Source organism: Amia ocellicauda, chromosome 18 (assembly GCF_036373705.1).
Source record: "Amia ocellicauda isolate fAmiCal2 chromosome 18, fAmiCal2.hap1, whole genome shotgun sequence".
Classification (NCBI taxonomy): Eukaryota; Metazoa; Chordata; class Actinopteri; order Amiiformes; family Amiidae; genus Amia; species Amia ocellicauda.
This window is the reverse complement of record NC_089867.1, coordinates 12,842,224-12,856,342: the sequence shown is the minus strand read 5'-3', so window position 1 is coordinate 12,856,342 and position 14,119 is coordinate 12,842,224.

Genomic DNA, 14,119 nt, shown 5'->3' with positions numbered 1-14,119 from the left:
GAGCAGGTTGTGTAAATCCAAGGGGACAAAATCCCATTTAAATGCATCAAAGCGTCAGGTTGTGACACAACAAAATGTAAAAAGTATAAGGGGGTGAATACTTCTTGTAGCCACTATATATATATATATATATATATATATATATATATATATATATATGAATATATAGATAGATAGATAGATAGATAGATAGATAGATAGATAGCCTATATTTAACAAAGATGTTAATCTTGTGAGATGTTCTATAAATGCCCAAGAATAAAACACTGCTGAAAAAATCCTTGATGTTTGAAACAGCATGCCTATTTCAAAGCAGTGATTTCCTTGATAGTGCCTATGTCAATTATGTTTTCCCTCACTGAAACCTCAGGCCATTTCTGTACTGAGGTATTTAAACTCAACCAAAAACCTGCATTTGCTTGAAAGCATTACACAAGGATGAAGTCCAAGTGTCAAACTCCTTCAGCTGTCTACCAAATATGTTAAAGACTTTAAACTTCCATTACACAAACCCATCTGCTTATGATTATGATATTAAATAGTTATCGATTTTCTCTGCTAGCCCATGGCGCTGTATATCTGTCTTTAGCTTAAAGACACCAACATGACTGATGCGTTGGCTGGTTAGTGCAGGTGCACTGGTTGGTCAACCTATCTTAGGGACTGATGTATGGGATGTGTGTGTATTTCAAATTCATAGGAAGAAGACTCATGGGGTTGTCCTGTTTTCTTGCGCTAACACGAGCCTTTCTCGTGGCTTTGCAAAACAGTATGGCACAACACCTACATGACAAAATGTAATAAAGGGGAAATAGTGAATAAACATACCACATTTTTCAGTCTAATTCATTGCAGTATATTGACAGGGTGTTAAATAATAGCCTCAAGTCCCATCTAGTGGCTGCAATTATAAATGTTTTTCAACTGATTATTACCAAACCAGGAAGACGCATATCTCATGGTCTTGTAACTAAATGTGTGTGTTTTTTAACCTTGTATGAACATGTATTAATGACAGTCTGCCATTATCCCCAAATCTCATTCATTTAGGTCTTCTGTGTTACAGTGCAGCAAGCCCCCCTGTATATCACTGTGTCATATTCTTACTGATTCCACTGATTGAAAGATATATCCCATTCACAGTCACTCACCACACGTCTGACTTCAAAAATGCATATTTGTGAAGATTATGTTAAAATGATGCTGGTACCCTACTGTCATTTTCAATATGATGCTGCAGTGTAATTGTCTGCGTTGTGTAGCGTTTGTCCCCAAAGACATCTCAGTGCACAGAAATAGTTTCATCTGCAGGGAAACAATCTTATCATGCCTCTTTGAGTCAAATGTACCAATTTCCCTTTTTTTGCAAAATACAAAAAAAGACAATTGTTTTAACAACTCTCATAAATTGATTGGTCTACCGCAAGCTCATTGTAATATTACCCAGGGCACTCATGTTTTCTTATATTTGGAAGCAGCTGAGAGCCTTCCAAGATAAACTTTATATTTGTGCATCTGTGCTTTCCTCAGTAATTCAAGGGATGTGACATGTGTAATGTGACATTCCAAATGCAGGTTTTGATTCATTCCTTAATAAAGGATCATTGGATGGGGCAGCGGAGGGACAAGACATGTCCCGGCGCAGTCGTCAGTTTTGTGTCTCGACTTGTTGAGTACCACAGTTGTGTGTGTCTTCTAATTGGGAAGCGGCACTGTTACTTGGTACTGTGATTTGGATACAATGTGTCATAAAACTGATGCTGCATGGTTGTTTTGAGATGCAAGTCAGGAGATGCATTTAAATCTCACTACACTGTACTGTACCAATTGTGGTTCAAACAATTGTAGAAATCAAGCCCGCACACCATGATGTACTTCCTCTCTGAAATAAGGACTTTCAAAGCACTGGGCTATATTCAGCATATTCAGTTTATTAACACTCTTAAAGACTGTACAATACAGAATTGTTTATTTTAAATCTTCATTGCCCTTATTCAAAAGTACCATGGTAAATTTACCATGAGATTTCTGCACTTTTAATAAGCTTGTTCTGTGGTTTTACCATAGCTTTACAATAGTTTCCTATGGGTTCAATGTGCCTGGACTATGCTGTAATACACTAAACCATGAGAAACATTTCTAAGGAATATTTACTGTAGTAAACAATGATTAAGTACAGTGAAGTCATGCTGAATTAAAATATGGGGTGTTTTGTGTTGGTTTTTACTTTCTTTTATGTATATTTTGTTCAAGAAATGCAGCTGTGTATTTGTGAATACAGGCTTTGGTATTGAACCAAATGGAAGGAGAAATCTTTCCTCCACTGGGACTCCCTTCTTCTGCAAACAATAGTGGATCTTCTGCTTTGTGTTGAAAGGTCCATACCGTAAAAGTGGTTTAATTCATTCTCTCAACATTAAACTCAATGCAAGTTTACATTTACTCTTGTCTTCAAACATGAAACTATTTAAAGAAAAAAAAGATGAATTTTCTTCTCAGAATATGCTTCCTTTAAGAGGAAAAACAGCTTCCATGAAATTTCATACATGTATTTCACATAAAGCTTTTAGTCAACTAAAAAGCATCTGTTTATAGTCAAATTCATTAAATTATTCAATTAAAATAAAGGCATTCATAACAATATATTCAGATTCCAATAAGAACATAAGAACATAAGAACATAGTTTACAAACGAGAGGGGGCCATTCGGCCCATCCTGCTCGTTTGGTATTCATTAATATCTAAATGATCCAAGGATCCTATCCAGACTATTTTTAAATGTTCCCAAACTTTCAGCTTCAACCACATTGCTGAGTAGTTTGTTCCAGATTGTGACTACTCTCTGTGTAAAGAAGTGTCTCCTGTTTTCCGTTTTGACTGCCTTGAAGCCCAATTTCCATTTGTGTCCCCGGATGCGTGTGTCCCTGCTGATCTGGAAAATCTCCTGGTTTGATGTGGTCGATGCCTTTCATGATTTTGAAGACTTGGATCAAGTCCCCACGTAGTCTCCTCTGTTCCAGGGTGAAAAGGTTCAGGTCCTCAGTCTCTCAGTAGGACATTCCCTTCAGACCTGGAATAAGTCTGGTTGCTCTCCTCTGAACTGCCTCTAGAGCAGCGATATCTTTCTTGAAGTGTGGAGCTCAGAACTGTACACAGTATCCAGATGAGCTCTAACTAGTGCATTGTACAGTCTGAACATCACTGCCCTTGTTTTAAATTCTACACTTTTGACAATATACCCTAGCATTCTGTTTGCCTTTTTTATTGCTTCCCCACATTGCTTGGATGGAGAAAGTGAGGAGTCCACATAGACACCTAGGTCTTTCTCATGCGTTACTTCATCTAGATCTGTACCTCCCATAGTGTAATTATAGTGGACATTTTTGTTACCTGCATGTATTACCTTGCACTTGTCCACATTGAATTTCATTTGCCAGGTGTCGGCCCACAACTGAATATTATCTAAGTCCTTATGAATAGCCTGTGCTGCCAAGATTGTATCTGCTGAGCCACCTATTTTAGTATCATCTGCAAATTTGACAAGTTTGCTAACTATCCCAGAGTCCAGATCATTAATATAGATTAGAAAAAGCAAAGGCCCTAGTACAGATCCCTGTGGATCTCCACTAACAACCTCACTCCAGTTAGAAGTGACTCCTCTAATTGACACCCTCTGTTTCCTATACATCAACCAGTTCATAATCCATCTACTTACATTACCCTGAATGCCTACAGCTTCCAATTTGAGGATCAGTCTTTGGTGTGGAACCTTATCAAAAGCTTTCATGTGATCTACAGCTGCAGTTGCATGTTCAAATTTTTTTAATAAATTAGTAAGACATGATCTGCCTCGTCTAAACCCATGTTGACTATCTCCAAGAATATGGTTTTCATTGAGATGCTCCTCTATTTTCTGTCAAATAATTGTTCCCAACATTTTATAGGTGATGCAGGTGAGACTGATTGGTCTGTAATTTCCTGGCTCAGTTTTGTCCCCTTTCTTGTGGATTGGTATGACATTTGCCATCTTCCAGTCAGTTGGCAGATCCCCTGTTCTAAGTGTCATTTGGAATAATCGAGTTAGCGGCCTATAAATAATTTCCCTCATTTCTTTAAGTACTGTTGGAAATATCCCATCTGGCCCAGGTGATTTGTTTGTTTATAATTCTGCTAGTCCCTTTAGTACTTCCTCCTCATTTATCTTAGGGTTTGACTGGACTGATTGTCAACCTGTGGCACGTCATCTGTTTTTTCTTTTGTAAAAACCTCTGTGAAATACTAATTTAGAATATTTGCCACATCTTGTTCGTTTTCCAAGATACCTCAATTTTTGTCCTTTATCTGTTTCACCTCCTGCTTGCTGTTGTAATATTGAAAAAAGCTCTTTGCATTGGTTTGATCTCCAAGAGCTATGTTTCTTTTTATTTCCCTCTTTGCTTTCCTGATCCCTTTCTTAAGATCTCTTTGCAGCTCAACATATTCTATGTATTTTGTTTCGTCACCATCCCTTTTGTATGCACTATACAACATATTCTTCCTCTTTATATTTTTTTGCATACCTCTATTAAACCATTTTGGCCAGTGTTTTTTGTTCCTCAATTTGCTAAGTTCTGGTACAAATTGCTCCTGAGCCTCAAGTAGTATATTCTTAAAATATACCCATCCATTTTCAACTAACTCTGTATCCAGTGTGCTCCAGTCTACCTCTTCTAAGTGCCGTCTCATACCTTCAAGGTTTGCTTTTCTAAAATTGTAGACCTTTGTTTTAGACTTGGACCTTGTTTTTTTAAAGAATGCCTCAAAGCTAACCATATTGTGATCACAATTTGCCATTGGTTCTCTAACTACTGTCCCCCTGACTCTATCTTGGTCATTTGAAAAGATCAAGTCAATACATGCGCTCTCTCTGGTTGGTTCCCTGACAAATTGAGTTAGAAAGCAGTCATTTACCATCTCAACCATTTCTATTTCTGCTTCTGTAGTCCCCACTGGGCTTTCCCAGTCTAAGTTTGGGAAATTGAAATCCCCCATTATAACAGCCACATCCTTGCTACATGCAGTCCTGATTACACTGTACAATGCAGCATCTTTCTGAATATCTGAGTTTGGTGGCCTGTAACACACTCCTACCGCTAATCCTCCAGATCTCTTGTTCAAAAGTTTCACCCACAAAGATTCTGTTCCATTACTGGGATCTAATACAAGTTCTTCTGCCTCAATGTCATTTTTTACATATAATGCTACCCCACCCCCTCTTCGATTATGCCTGTCTCTCCTAAACTGTGTGTATCCTTCCAACTTGTATTCATCCCCATCATTTTCTGTAAGCCATGTTTCTGTCACTCCTACAACATCATAGTCACACGCCAGCACTGTGGCTTCCAAGTCTAACATCTTGTTCCTTATACTCTTGGCATTGAGGTACAAACATTTCAGGACTTTCCTATTGGCAGTTTCCCTTGGTTTTCTTTCCTTAGTGGAACATCTCCCATTGTCAGAGCTCCCTGCCCCCCTGGTTCCTAGTTTAAATGATTCTCAATTTCACTGCACATATGCTCTCCCAATGCATTAGCCCCCCTTCTGTTTAGATGTAGACCATCCGGTTTGTACAGGTCCCATCTATCCCAGAAGAAAGACCAATGTTCCATAAACCTAAACCCCTCTTCCTTACACCAAGTTTTCAACCACGTGTTAAACTTTCAGCTATTTATAATATAATATATAACAATGGATATAACAATATGGATAATACTTTAAAGTTTATCAAATATTATGTTTTATCAGCGGGTCCCTTAAAAATTAACATTTTACTCAAAAAGCATTAACTGTAAGAATGCATTTGTAGAAAGAATATTCATTCAGTATTAAGTGCAAGTACCCACTTGTGTCTTGTTACTCTTGAAAACATGAAGGCAGTGTCTAAGTGATGTGACATCATCTAATAAACAGCTTCTAATCCATCAAAGTGTTTTCATTCAATCACTTGTCGAAAAATATTTCCCCAGGACCCCAGGTATTTGTTTTCATTCTTTTTTTATTGTATTACAATCTTTAATTGCAGTCCTTATATAAAGCAGCTAATTATTTTGCAATACGACCACATTACTACACACCCCACAGTGCAAATTTAATTTAAGCCAAGCATGATTATAGATAGACAAGCAAAGCTATTTATTGCAAAGCATTGCAGCAACTATCATTTGCACCTTCTGGAAGCATCAATAGTAATGGGAATATTCCCAAATTTGGTGGAATACTCTGATTTTTGTGTGTTTTCTATGTGTGTGTTTTTATTATTTCTATTCAATGTATTGTTAAACATTTGTATTTTTAGTGCTACAGAGAGTGCATTTGTGTATGTGGTTTGATCCAATTAACAGGACTGAATTGTATAAGAAATGTGTATCAATAGTCAAGGATCTGTTGATATATCTCCAAAGAACAAAAATAGATAAAATACCAAACTAGTAGTTTTATTATTCAAGTGTTAAATACTGCCTTATATATATGTATTTATTTATTTTTCCTCATTGTAATTTAAGCAGGATGTTTCAGAGAGCAGCAATCTTCATTGATTTTACATTTAATGTTACTTCTTATACTGTCTTAAAGTGAGAGCTCTTAATAGCATAATCTGTTTACACAGCAAAACACCATTGGAGCAAAATTTGTCTTTAGTGGACCCACAGCAATCGCATCTTAGTCATAAGGATTTTATTAAAACTGAAGGGGCTTTTTTGTTTTAGTTTTTTTAGTATGCATCAATATTTGCAAGTGAAGAAGCCCAGAGGCTCTTGTATATGCCTGCTGTAGATTTAATCGATAAGTTGCCCCTAACACTGTGTGTAACTCTTAGGAGCAAAAATCCTGCTGTAATGAGTCTATGGAGGTGGTTCTACCCTTTGAAATACCTCGGTTTCCTCCTGAGATTGAATTCTACCGAAAGGACTGTACATGTTCTTTGCTATTGTTCGGAAAAGGGTAAACTCTACCTTGCAATGTGATTTGTGTTTTCTCTTTTGTTGCCTTATAAATGATCTCAGTGCACATGCTTTTCTTTAGGTCAGCCCACTGTTTCTTCCTTTCTTAGGGATCTCAGGGTGCTTTTGTGTTTCAGATCAGAAATGCTTTGAATAAGGCAACTGCTGCTGCTAGTGCATTATTTTTTCACCAGTGGGAGCCTATTGGAGAAAGAATGTCAATATGGGGCTTAAAGTGGCAATAGGTTCTCTGGAACCTCCTTTCCAGGGGGTTTCTCATAGTAATTGAAAACTCAAAAGTTGTTTTTCTTAATGTACATTCAGAGCATGTGCAGACGAATCCCACAGGGGAAAATAATTCTGTGCAAAAGCTTCTGAAGTACTTAACGTCAATCAATCAATCAATTTTTATTTCGTAAAGTCCTTCATTGCAAACATTTTGTGTCAAACAGTGAGCTGGGTTGCAAAAGAGTAAAGTCAAAGTGCATCAGAACAACTGGTTGTGCTGTATCTTATATGCAACTAATCAACATGGGGTTTTTTTGTTTTTTTTTCTGTACTAACTTTGGTGTACTAACTTTCAAATGGCATGACGCTAACAAAACACAGATACAGGATTCCTTGCAAAAAGTGTTAAAGTGCAAGTGATGTCAGCAAATATTTACATGTTAAAAGTTCAAATTGACACAAATGATTGTAACCTAACTAAGAAAAGTCTCTCAATAGAGATGAGGGATGTAACAAGAAATAGGCTAGTTGTGTGAGGTCAAATATCATCATGGTTATAAGAGAGTATTCTTCTGATCATGATATTTCACATTTGCAAGGAACTAAAGAATGAACAGCATGTTGTAGAGGCTTAAGAGCTTTGTATGCTCTACCACTCTCTACTGTCTACATTCTCCTCCTCACTCACCTCAGCCACTGTCCACTGTCATCAACCCCCGCAAACTCTACTCCACCCTCTCCTCACTCTTTGACCCCCCTCCTCCTCCTCCTCCTCCTCCCTTATCTCTCACTGCTGATGATTTTGCCTCCTTCTTCTCCTCCAAGATTGCAGATATGTGCAAGCTCTTCAACAGTCCCCCCTCCTCTCTCATCACACCCAAACCTTCCACCAACCAAGCTTCCTTTTCTTCATTCTCACCTCTCTCGGACTCTGAAGTTTCCTCTCTCCTCCTAGGTCACAAACCTACAACGTGTGCCCAAGACCCTCTGCCTTCTCGCCTCCTCCAAGCGACCGCTCCTGATCTATTCCCCTTCATCTCCTCCCTCCTCAACTCCTCACTCCTCTCTGGCTGTTTCCTCTCTGCATTTAAACAAGCTGCTGTCTTCCCACTTCTCAAGAAACCAACCCTTGGTCCCACCTCTCCTCAGAACTACCGCCCTGTCTCCCTACTCCCCTTCCTCTCAAAGACTCGCGAGCGTGCTGTCCACCATCAGCTCTGTGCCTTTCTGTCCCAACACTCACTCCTTGATCCTCTGCAATCCGGCTTCCACACAGCTCACTCCACTGAGACGGCTCTCCTGGCAGTCACTGACATCTTCAGCTGTGCTCGAGAGGCCTCCCTCTCCTCAGTCCTCATCCTCCTTGATCTCTCTGCAGCATTTGACATTGTTGATCACTCCATTCTCCTCTCCTGCCTCCCTGACCTCTGTATCTCTGGAACTGCTCTCACCTGGTTCTCCTCCTACCTCAGCGACCGGACCTACCAAGTGACATGGCAAGGTTCCTCATCCACCCCCCAACCTCTCCTCACAGGCGTACCGCAAGGCTCCGTTCTGGGCCCCCTCCTGTTCCCTCTCTACACTCACTCCCTGGGCCCACATGGTTTCTCCTACCACTTCTACACAGATGATGCCCAGATGATGCCCAGATCTTCCTGTCTTTCCCCTCTTCTGACCCCATCATCCCCTCTCACAACTCTTCCTGTTCGTCTGCTATCTCCGTCTGGATGCACTCGCATCACCTCAAACTCAACCTCTCTAAATTGGATCTCCTCTTTTTTCCCCACTCTTCCTCACCTTCTGCTGATCTCTCCATCTCAATCTCTTTGGAATCCACCACACTCTCTCCTTCTTCTTCCACCCTCGATCCTGCACTCTCCTACACCCAGCACATCACCACGCTGTCCCGCACCTGCAGATTCTTCCTGAGCAACATACGCCAAATCCGGCCAACTACTCGACTCAGCTGCTCATCCAGTCCCTGGTCCTCTCCCGCCTGGACTACTGCAACTCCCTCCTGGCCAGCCTGCCTGCAACTACTACCCGCCACTCCAGCTCATCCAGAACTCTGTGGCTTGTCTGGTATTCTCTCTGCCCCGATTTGCACGCGCTACTACACTGCTCCGCTCCCTCCACTGGCTCCCGATACCGGCACGCATTCAGTTCAAGACACTGACCCTTACCTACCGCTGTCTCGACCACACTGCACCAAGCTACCTTCAGACACTCGTCTCTCCATACAACCCCTCCAGACCGCTGCAGTCTTCCGGTGCTAGAAGACTAACTCTGCCTCCTCTCCATTCTCCTTCCTACAGAGCCGCTCCTTCTCATTCCTGGCCCCTAAATGGTGGAACGATCTTCCCACTAAAGTCAAAACAGCATAGTCCTTGACCTCCATCCGACGCTTACACAAGACACATCTTTACCGACAGTACTTGTAATATTAGTCCTTTACTCTCCTATAAGATTGCACATTTTATCATGCTTCTTGCATTACTAATACTTGTATTATTGATTTCCTCTTTGCTCCCTTTCCTGCAGCCCTTGACTGTGACCTAACATCTTGACTGCACTTTTACTTTCCAGGATGTAAAACCTCATTTATTGTATTTACTTGTGTAAATTGGAATTTGTACAATGTATTATGCTTTGAATTGCTTTGTATTATGTAAATTTGAATTTGTAATGTTTGATGCCTTGTACTGCATTGTATTCTTGCACTTTGTATTGCGTTTATATTTTGTAAGTCGCCCTAGATAAGGGCATCTGCCAAGAAATAAAAAATAATAATAAGTATGGAATCTGTTTTCCAAGGTGCCGATACTTCAATTTACACACTCCGCGAAGAAAACATTTCATTCAAAGAAACGATACCTGTTCTGTTTTTTTTTTTCTCCATTGTATATAACTGCAGGTAATGCTCATGTCTAGTTTTGGCATATTTTAATACAGAATATTTTTAGTGAAGCCTTGTGAACTGTAATCCAGAGGGTGGCATGTATTTATAATGAAAGTAAAAGGGTTTGCATCTGACCTAAACCCAGCTGCAGGAAGTTGTTTTATTGCCAAGTTACATTTCAAAGTTACCACTTTTAAGATGTATTTTTTAATTGCAAGTTATTCTTCTGAAACCCTCTGTGGCATTTTTAGGAATTAATGATTTTAAAATGCGTATTAATGCTGATAGACTTTTCATCCTTTGGTCCTTGCCGCACGCATGGCTGGTTTTCCTATAGCGCAATGTAGGATGGTGGGGGTTCTCAGCAGCCATACTGGGAGTCACACGCTGGTTCTCCAGCACAGACTGGCAGTCCCATCCTGAGCTGAATCTGAGGAACAGTCTGGCACGTTAGAGACATGGCTTCTGCAGAAGTTTTGAAATGTAACATTATTAGACAGGAAAAGCAGTTAAGCTCATCAAAAAGCATTGACTTTGACAGGTAAAGTTCCTGCATAATACGCTGCAGGTTATCAACATTTCCAAGCCTGTCTTTTAAAAGCCATGTGCACAATGTTCTGTGGACAGAAGCATAGGAGAGAATTACAACTGTAAAAACACCACAACAACAAAAACAGATTGTACTTTTACAGCTCATTGTTACATTGGCATATGTATTTTTATTACTACTGTTGCTGATATAGCTTTACAGGAATAAAACTGTCAGGCAGCGTACGTTTGGTAATATTGTACATTTGGGAAGGCTGGAATCTGCCCATGTTCCAGGCTCCCTGTTTACCTCTCTTATTCACAGCAAATAAATCTGCTTATAACTGTGTGTGGGAGCAGTTATGATTCTCTGACCACCTTCAGTCATCGCTTCCTTATCATCATTAACCGTTCCGACACATCTATGTCTCAATTAAAATGCCTGAAAGATACCCGAAAGCCATTCTGTGCTAAATTTTGTATTCTCGTTACAAATACATTTATAGAGATCTATTTTATGGATAAGCGATCAAAATGCATTTAAAGCAGCTGGTTTGTAGAGTTGTGTTCGGTACAGACTTTCAAAAAGCTGTCTAAGAAGATGTATAATGTGCTCTATTCCCCCAGTCTATTTGATTAGATAGACAAGAGATAGATAGATAGATAGAAATAACACTAATCACTTCATATATAAATGTTTGCACAGGTAAGTCTGCTTTAGTGAAAAAATGTATGTGTTTTTTTATCTCAATCATTCATTTACTCAGAAACCGAAGTAAATAAAAAATAAATATACACCTTAAAGAAGGAGTGAAATAATTTGGGTTTGTTATGTTCTCATACTTTTTTTCATACTCTCAACAACAATAATCTGGAATATTTAAATTAACAACCAGAATCACACAAGGTATCCTAAACTTTACTGCAAAAGAAAGCACACTTTCCACTCAGGTTTTCAGTTTCATATAATCTCAGGCTTAAGTATATAATAAAAGTTCATAAAATAAAGAAAATGCTGCTGTTAATTCAACACTACAACATCTTCCATTTTATGAAGTGCATACTTATTTTTGGGGGGTGTTTTTGTTGTTTGTTTGTTTGTTTTGTTTTGCTTTTTACTGACCACCAAATATTAAGAGGTTAAAAAGACAGTCAGGCCTTCAACTTTGTGTGAGTGATTTCTGTTTTATAGTCAAAAGTTTGTCTGTATTTTAGTATCGTCTACAAATTTGACAAGTTTGCTAACTATTCAAGAGTCCAGATTTCTAATCTATATTAATGATCTGGACTCTGGGATAGTTAGCAAACTTGTCAAATTTGCAGATGATACTAAAATAGGTGGCTCAGCAGATACAATCTCAGCAGCACAGGCTATTCAAAGGGACTTAGATAATATTCAGTTGTGGGCCGACACCTGGCAGATGAAATTCAATGTGGACAAGTGCAAGGTATTACATGCAGGTAACAAACATGGCCACTATAATTACACTAAGGGAGGAATAGAACTAGATGAAGTAACGCATGAGAAAGACCTAGGAGTCTATGTGGACTCCTCACTTTCTCCATCCAAACAATGTGGGGAAGCAATAAAAAAGGCAAACAGAATGCTATGGTATATTGTCAGAAGTGTAGAATTTAAAACAAGGGCAGTAATGTTCAGACTGTACAATGCACTAGTTAGAGCTCATCTGGATACTGTGGACAGTTCTGGGCTCCACACTTCAAGAAAGATATCGCTGCTCTAGAGGCAGTTCAGAGGAGAGCAACCAGACTTATTCCAGGTCTGAAGGGAATGTCCTACTGAGAGACTGAGGGAACTGAACCTTTTCACCCTGGAAAAGAGGAGACTACGTGGGGACTTGATTCAAGTCTTCAAGATCATGAAAGGCATCGACCACATCAAACCAGAGGAACTTTTCCAGCAGGGACACACGCACCCGGGGACACAAATGGAAATTGGGCTTCAAGGCATTCAAGACAGAAAACAGGAGACACTTCTTCACACAGAGAGGCATCATAATCTGGAACAAACTCCCCAGTGATGTGGTAGAAGCTGAAAATTTGGGAAGGTTCAAAAATAGACTGGATAGATGCAATCTTCACCGCTGTAAACGGTTGCTGTTCAAGACTCTAAGATCAGTGAATCATTTATCTTGTTCGGCCAGCAACCTAACCATAAACTGAACTTAATGATCCTCAAGTTAAAGAGATACAAATCAGCACAACTCAGCAAGTATTGGCGAATCAACGCGATTTTATATATATATATATAACCAGAAATGAGTCGGTCTGTATTAAACTTCACCCTCGACCTTCTCCTTCTCTCATCTATTGTTGTAACCTAGAATGTGTCAATCTGCCTGGCACTGCGTTAGTCCCAGAGTGAATGCCAACACAGGCAGAGATATTTCTGGATACTTACTGTGCCGTATCGGTGTACTGGGGCTGTACAGTGCGAAGGACCGTGAAAGGGAGGAAGTCTGCATCGGGATTATCCACCTCATCTAGATTCTCAGCACCAATAGTGCCACTAACCCAACAAAAGTGTGAGGAAAAACACAAATCAGAGCTTTTACAGGTTAATACGTCTGTCACTAAAAATGTAGTTTTACAATACTTAAAAATAAATAATAATAATAATAATAATAATAATAATAATAATAATAATAATAATAATAATAATAATAATAATAATAATAATGAAGAAAGGAACTGACATATACGATGGAATTTGACCTGGGCAAGGACTAACACTGTTAAGAAAACAAAACCACTGATTTAATTACAGTTTTAAAAGTTGTTCCTATTAACATTTGTGTTGATTGATAGACTGTAAGCAGAGTTGGAGACACACTTTTGTACATTCTGTGCAAATGAGGAAAACATATAGAAAAACACAGAGAGTTGATACAATCTGGAACAAACTCCCCAGCGATGTGGCTGAAGAGACAATTTGGGAACATTCAAAAACAGACTGGATAGGATCCTTGGATCACTTAGTTATTAATGGACACCAAACGAGCACGATGGGTCGAATGGCCTCCTCTCGTTTGTAAACTTTCTTATGTTCTTATGTTCTAGTATTTGTGGATCTCACAAGGCAAAGATTTTTTTTTAAACCTCCCAAAGAGCAGGTCCTCACAAAAGCACAGCAACATCCCAACTCAATTCTGTGAAAACCAAACATTAAGAACACAATTAAGATTGCTGCATTTCTTCATCAGGGGACTACAGAAAAGAGACACATAAGAGAGATGAAAAAAATAATAAGAAAAAATAAATGCTATAAATGATGATAATTTCCTCTTCATCTTGACATTTAACTGCAGTAAAACCCTTATACATCTGCAAATGCAAGAGATTATAGGCAAGCATTAGCCCAATAAATGCCATTGCTGTAAAAACAGAGGCCGTAATTTTTTTTCTAGTTCCCTCGGTGAATGGCATACCTGCTTAGCTAATATCAGAGGATTATCTTCGGTGA